This window comes from Amblyraja radiata, chromosome 26 (assembly GCF_010909765.2).
Source record: "Amblyraja radiata isolate CabotCenter1 chromosome 26, sAmbRad1.1.pri, whole genome shotgun sequence".
In the NCBI taxonomy this organism is placed as follows: domain Eukaryota; kingdom Metazoa; phylum Chordata; class Chondrichthyes; order Rajiformes; family Rajidae; genus Amblyraja; species Amblyraja radiata.
Genome location: NC_045981.1, coordinates 18,536,723 through 18,544,366, shown reverse-complemented (window position 1 = coordinate 18,544,366; position 7,644 = coordinate 18,536,723). Strand labels below are relative to the sequence as shown.

The 7,644-nt window shown below is 47.5% G+C and overlaps 1 long non-coding RNA gene across 1 annotated transcript; it reads left to right on the top strand.

The window, feature by feature from the left end:
- The first annotated feature begins 4,020 nt into the window (after nt 1-4,020).
- LOC116987787 lies at nt 4,021-6,253 on the top strand. Its single transcript, XR_004415796.1, has 3 exons — nt 4,021-4,033; nt 5,015-5,019; nt 6,114-6,253. It is a non-coding gene; the product is annotated as an uncharacterized LOC116987787 (long non-coding RNA).
- The last annotated feature ends 1,391 nt before the right edge of the window (nt 6,254-7,644 follow it).

Here is a 7,644-nt window from a genome sequence, read left to right as displayed (position 1 = left end):
AGCACCCGTTGCAACAGCTGCGTCCGCTGGACTGGAGGGCGGCAGCTTCGACCACCCCCAGGCCGCGGAGTTTGAACTGCGGGACTGACTTACCATCGCCCGGTGGGGTATCGCCTCGGCGCAGAGGGAGAAGAGGAAGGAAGAGACAGTAACTCTAAGACTTTTGCCTCCATCACAGTGAGGAGGTGTTTGGTGAACTCACTGTGGTGGATGTTAATTTGTGTTTATTGTGTTTTGTTATTATTACATGTATGGCTGCAGGCAACAGCATTTCGTTCAGACCGAAAGGTCTGAATGACAAATAAAGGATTCAATTCAATTCAATTCAATTCAATGGTAGAAGTTCACCAGGATCTGAGGAGACAGATGGACCTTCTTCAGTCTCCTCAGGAAGAAGAGACGCTGGTGAGCCTTCTTGATCAGAGTTGAGGTATTGTGGGTCCAAGAGAGGTCATCGGAGATGTTGACTCCCAGGAACCTGAAGCTAGAAACACGTTCCACCTCCGTCCCGTTAATGTGGATGGGGGTGTGCGTGCCGTCCCTGGACTTCCTGAAGTCTACAATGAGCTCCTTGGTCTTCTTGGAGTTAAGGGCCAGGTTGTTGTCAGCGCACCATGCTGCTAAGTGCTGGACCTCCTCCCTGTAGGCCGACTCATCGTTGTTGCTGATGAGGCCAATCACCGTTGTATCATCTGCATACTTGATGATGGTGTTAGTACCATGTACAGGTGTGCAGTCATAGGTGAAGAGGGAGTAGAGGAGGGGGCTCAGCACACAGCCCTGTGGAACGCCGGTGTTCAGGGTGAGGGTTGAAGAGGTGTGCTTGTCTAACCTAACAGACTGGGGTCTGTTGGTTAGAAAGTCCAGTATTCAGTTGCAGAGGGAGGGGTCGATGCCCAGGTTACCGAGTTTGGTGATCAGTTTTGATGGTATAATGGTGTTGAATGCTGAGCTGTAATCGATGAACAGCATTCTTACGTAAGTGTCTCTGTTGTCGAGGTGGGAGAGGGCGGAGTGATGTGCCGTTGAGATGGCATCCTCCGTACTCCTGTTCTTGCGGTAGGCAAACTGATAGGGATCCAGTGTGGGGGGTAGGCAGCTTTTGAGGTGTGCCAGGACCAGCCTCTCGAAGCACTTGGTGATGATGGGGGTAAGTGCAACTGGGCGGAAGTCATTGAGGCTTGCCGCAGTGGAGTGTTTTGGCACTGGCACGATGGAGGTGGTTTTAAGGCACGTGGGGACAACTGCTTGGGCAAGTGACAGGTTGAAGATGTCAGTCCAGACGTCTGTCAGCTGCGCAGCTGCTGACAGGCCCTGAGCACGCGCCCGGGGATGCCGTCAGGGCCAGCAGCGTTACGTGCATTAGTCCTACTCAGTGCCACGTATACGTCGTAGGGGGTGAGTGTGAGGGGTTGGTGATCGGCAGGGAGCACAGCCTTGATAGCTGTCTCTAGATTGTCCCTGTCGAAGCGGCTATAGAAGTGATTAAGCTCCTCAAGGAAGGAGGCGTCGCTGGATGTGGGGGTGGTGTTGGAGGGTCTGTAGTCCGTGATGGCCCACATGCGTCGGGGGTCGGAGTTGTTGTTGAAGTGCTCCTCAATCCTGAGCTTATGGCAGTGCTTGGCCTTCTTGATGCCCCTCTTCAGGTTAGCCCTGGCTGAACAGTAGGCTCGAGCATCGCCTGACCTGAAAGCGGTGTCCCGTGCTTCCAGCAGTAGCCTGACCTCGCTGTTCATCCATGCTTGCAGATTTTGGAATGGGCATCCCATTGTAAAAGGCAGTGATTGCACTTTCTAAGGTTCCAATTTGTCAGCAATGTGCAGGTAACATTGTCCACTGCAAAATACCCTGGAAATGCAGGGTATTTATTTATTTCTCTTTATTTATGATTCTTGTCCTATAGTAGTCAACGCACCATCCTTAATCGGCCCACTGCCTGCACTTGCCGTCCTCAGAGGCTGCTTACCTGCACTAAATTGTTCTTTTGTTTTGTTTAGTTTAGAGAACAAGCCTCAACGACTTCCGCCCAGTTGCACTTACCCCCATCATCACCAAGTGCTTTGAGAGGCTGGTCCTGGCACACCTCAAAAGCTGCCTTCGGCCCACCGAGTCCGCGCCGATCAGCGATACCAGCACACTAACGATATCCTACGCACACTCGGGACAATTTACAATTATACCACAGCAATTAACCTACAAACCTGTATGTCTTTGGAGTGTGTGGAGAAAACCAGAGATCCTGGAGAAAACCCACGCAGGCCAAGGGAAGAACGTACAAACTCCGTACAGACAGCACCTGTAGTCAGGATCAAAACCCGGGTCACTGGCGCTGTAAGGCAGTAACTCTACCGCTGCACCTCTGTGCTGTCCATGTAAGTGGAGATAGATGCAAAATGCTGGAGTAACTCAACGGGTCAGGCAGCCTCTCTTGAGAGAAAGAATAGGTGACATTTCAGCTCGGAACCCTTCTTCAGACTCGAAGAAGAGGGGGGCCTGGGGAAGGGGGGGGGGGGGGAACTGGAGGTGAGAAAAGGCCAGAATGAAGCAGGGCCAGCAACAGATGACCTCAGGTAGGATGAAGTCCATAATGGCCCATTGTTAGCTGGGGAAGAAGTAGGTGGAATGCAGTTCCAAGCCAACTGGACCCTGGGATTGAGGGTTTGCTGATTGATCCAAACCAATGTCCAGGAACGACGGGGTGACATTGAGATCGCACACTGAAACCATCTGGGCATACAAGGCAAAATGGGAGGTTCCTCCTTCAAGGTCAAGTTCAAGTTGACGAGCTAAATGATGCACAATTCCAAATCGTCGCCCTGAATGGGGCAAAGGCCAGCAATTAGCAGGAGATCTGACAACAATCCCAGGTCTGCTTTCAAGAAGAATTGTAAAATGTCTTTCAAAAATTATCTTCGGGAGAGCTCTGGCCCTGCGGTGGAATGTCAATGTAGTTCAGCCAGCTGAAGAAGACTGGACTCTGCAGGGAATCTGAGTGAATCACATTCAATGCCGCTGCATGTCATTCAGTAAGGAAGCTTCACGAAATGAAGGAGCACATTCGAGTAAACCTGATGAACCTTTCTTTCACTTCCGCCCGCAATCCACTCTTTTCCTTAAATTGTCTTCGATAGTTTGTTTCTTTAGATTTACTAGACGTTGCTGGTTCTGTTACATCTTCCCCCGGAGCTGATAGATGTGCAGAATTGTCTCTTAATGCTCTTATTTCAAAGTTCCCTCAGTCCTTGCCAGAACCAGTGCGCTTTTAAAAATTATTATTACTGTTATTATTTGTATAGCAAGAAAGATGTGATGTATGTTGGTGCCTTGTGGGCAAAATCGGATACTGACTGAATAACACAAAGTGTAATGTGTAATGAATCAACTGTTCTTAACTATCTACTGCCGGTGTTCATTTATTTGTCTAGCCGATGACTTAAATATAAAGCATGTCTATATTTGCCCAATTTACACTCCCTTTTTTCCAAAGTACATTGTTCCCTCAGTTGTTTTCCTCATGATTCCAAAGACTATGAAGCATCTAAGAGCATAAACATCCTGGTTTTTAATGGGGATTTCGATTTATAAAGGCAGCCTCGTCAAGTTTAGTAAATCATGTCAAATGGATGGCGAAAGTAGCAGATCTTCTGCAGTTATGGTCAGGCATCCACACTGGGATGGATGTGAGGATGCGTTATTTTTAGGGAACACTGATACCCTAGAATCTTGGACACCACCCCAAGTGTAGATCGTGGATCAGTGATGTCCTTTTGATCTGATTTTCATAGCTGCAGGAAATATAAATATATATATATATAGAGCGAGAGATCTCTATATTTATAAGTTGGATGCTTTCTACCGGTTAATTCTGGAAACGTTTTTATCCGTTCCTACATTGATACCTCTTGTAACGCAGTTCTATGAAAAGCTTTCTGATTTCTGTCCAGGGTCTTTGATTAGTTTAGATTAGAGGTACAGCAGCCTTTCAGCCCATGCAGTCCACACTGACCACCGATCGCCCGTACACTAGTTCTATGTTATCCCACTTCTGCGTCCTACACTTCAGGGGGGCATTTACAGAAGACAATTAACCTACAAACCCGCACGTCTTTGGAGCGTGGGAGGAAACCGGAGCTCCCCATGCGGTCACAGGGAGAATGGACAAACTCCACACAGACAGCACCCGTAGTCAGGATCGAACCCGGGTCTCAGGCGCTGTAACACAGCAGCTCTACCGCTGCACCACCGTGCTGTTCTGATTTTCTTACTTGCTGCAGCCTTGATTTTTTTTTCCTTTCAGGATATATTTTTAGGACGTTTCTGAAGCAGCAGAGTAATCCCCATTTCAACAGGTTGTGAACGGTTGTTTACAACCTGAGGGAAAAGAAGAGACCTCAGCTGTGGAGTTCACAGCTCGTTTGAATTCAATTAATGGAAGGTAGGGGATTTAGTCAATTTGGAGTCACCTCCTGATACAGTGAAGTGAAGTGGGCTAATGCATATCGTTCTATTCAACTTTACCTAATTTGCTGCAGATGATACAAGGCACATGGATTCGGATGTGAATCTGAATCCCTCACGTCACTACATGCGGACTGGAGCATCACGGCCACTGAGTTTAACGGAATAGATTCTCCATTCACATCTGTAGCTGCTGCTTTCACTGTTCAAAATATTTGATTCTAAATGTTGCACTTTGGTAATCAGCATTCAGTACAAATTGGACATGTGATGTTGCACAATTTAACTCCATGACTTTGAATCCACACACTGCAGCCCTATGTTAAAATTAGTCTTTAGACTGTAGACTTCAGGGGGGGGGCACAGTGGCACAGTGGTAGAGTTGCTGCCTTAAGTCGCCAGAGACCCGGGTTCAACCATGACTACGGGTGCTGTCTGTACGGAGTTTGTACGTTCTCCCTGTAACCAAGCGGGTTTTCTCTGGTTTCCTCCCACTCTCCAAAGATGTACAGTTTTGTAGGTTAATTGGCTTCTGTAAATTGTAAATTGTCCCTAGTGTGTGTAGGATAGTGTTAGTGTACGGAGTGATTGCACGGACTCGGTAGGCCGAAGAGCCTGTTTCCATGCTGTAACTCTAAAGTCTAAAGCCTATAGTAAACCCTTGAAGCTTGTATCACCGATGGAGGCCACGTGAATGGAAATGGTGCCTTGTACGGAGAATATGCTAGCACTACCAACATATAGAGCAGGCGAACACTGTGAATGTACAGACTGAACAGCACTACATATTTAAAGAAGGCCTAGCAATGTGTTCTTGCATATATTTTTTTAATGAATAGTTATTTTTAAATAGAAAAGAAGTCTTACCTGGACCTCCCTGGGTAACGAACGCCCACCTTATCAACACTCTGTACACATGAGTGAGTGTTTAAGAAACGGATGGGTGGATTGCCAGCTTCTCTGGGGCTGCAGGCCTCACCTACTGGGTGGGAATGGGGTATGTCCTCGTGCCTTCTCTCACTAACCCTCCTCCACACACAAAATTGCCCCTAGAGTGTAGGGAGTGGATGCAAAAGTGCGATAATAACATAGAATAATATAGGAGGCGGCACAGTGGCGCAGCGGTAGAGTAGCTGCCTTCCAGCGCCAGAGACCCAGGTTCGATCCTGACTATGGGTGTGTCTGTACGGAGATTGTACACTCTCCCCGTGACCTGCATGGTTTTCTCTAGGATCTCTGATTTCACCCCACATTCCAAAGACAGGTACAGGTTTGTAGGTTAATTGGCTCGGTATAATTGTAAATTGTCCCCAATTGTGTAAATTAAAATTTCCAGGCCCTGGTTATCAGATCTATGATTTACTCTGTTTATATAGGTTGTTTTCAGCCACTGTTAAACAAAGCAAAAAATGCCATCACCTGCATCACCTACATCACCTGGAACCTTTCTCCCCCCCAACCCTCCCCCCCCCAACCCCCCAACCCCCCCCAATAATATGCCGATAATATTCAGAAGTTCAAACAAAATAGACATAGTTTTGCTTTTTTACTTCCTGCTGTCTGGACCTTTGGGTATCTCTTTAGAGATACAGCATGGAAACAGGCCTTTCCGCTCACCAAGAACAAGCTGACTATCGATCTCCCATTCACATTAGTTCCATGTTATCCCACTTTCCCATCCACTCCCGGCCCACTAGGGGGCATTTTACGGAGGTCTACAAACCTACACACCTACATGTCTTTGGGATGTGGGAAGAAACCGGAGCACCTGGAGGAAACCCACACTGTCACAGGGAGAACGGGCAAGCTCCACAAAGCCAGTAATCTAGATTTGAACTCGGATCCCTGACGCTGTGAGGCAGCAGCTCTACCAGCTGCGCAACTGTGTGGTCCTTCCCTCACTTTTAACGTCACCATCGAAGTGGTCTATAAGAGGAGCTGTTTCAAAACTCAGCCAACATCATCAAGGATCCACACAACTCTGGCCACGCTCTCATTTCATTCCTGCCATTAGGAGCCTGAAAACTGGAATAAAGAAAGGCCATCATAGAGTCATAGAGTGACACAGCATGGAGACAGGCCCTTCGGCCCAACTTGCTCACACCGACCAACATGTCCCAGCTACAATAGCCCCACCATTTGGTCCATATCCGGGAGAAAAATGGAACACAGGGGAGAGAAAAGACTTTGCCTTCCATCACAGTGAGGAGGAGATTCACTGTGATGGATGTTTGTGTGAATTGAATTGTTCGTGTGTCTTGTAGAAATTGTTTCTTTTTGTATGGCTGTAGAAACAGAGTTTCGTTTGAGCCTCATTAAGGTTCAAATGACAATGAATAAATATTGTATTGTATTGTATTGTATCCCTCCAAACCTGTCCTATCCATGTGCCTGTCTAACTGTTTCTTAAACTTTGGGATAGTCCCAACCTCAACTACCTCCACTGGCAGCTTGTTCCTTACATCCACCATTGTGGGAAAAAGTCACCCCTCATATTCCTATTAAATCTTTTCCCTTTCACCTTGAACCTATGTCCTCTGGTCCTTGGTTCCTCTACTCTGGGCAAGAGATTCTGTGCATCTATCCAATTTATTCCTCTAGTGGTTTTATATACCTCTGTAAGATCACCCCTCATCTTCCTGTGTTCCAAGGAATAGAGACCCAGCCTACTCAACCTCTCCCTATAGCTCAGACCCTCTAGTCCTGGCAACATCCTCGTACGCGCCTCTACTTCCTTAGAAGTTTGAGGAGATTCAGCATATCAGCTCTCTTGGACTTCTACATTGGAGAGCATATTGACTGGTTGCATCATGGCCTGGTTCAACACCTCAGACATGTAGGCACATAGGAGATGACAAAAAGTGGTGAACGGTCTATCATGGACACTGGCCTCCCCACCATCGAAGCGACCTCTAGGAGGCGCTGCCTCAAAAAGGCCCCCAGCCTCATCAGAGACCCACACCACCCTGGCCATGCTCTCATTTCTGACTCCTATACCAAGAAAACTGTAACGTCCAGGTTCAGGAACAGCTATTAGGTAACTCTGAACTACGAGCTGCCTTGATTGCACTAAGGAGTGGGGCTGTGTTTTTTTGTCTTTGCACTCTGTTATTTGTTTGTTTGTCATAGAATGATACAGCATGGAAACGGGCCCTTCGGCCCACCTTGCCCATACCGGCCAACATG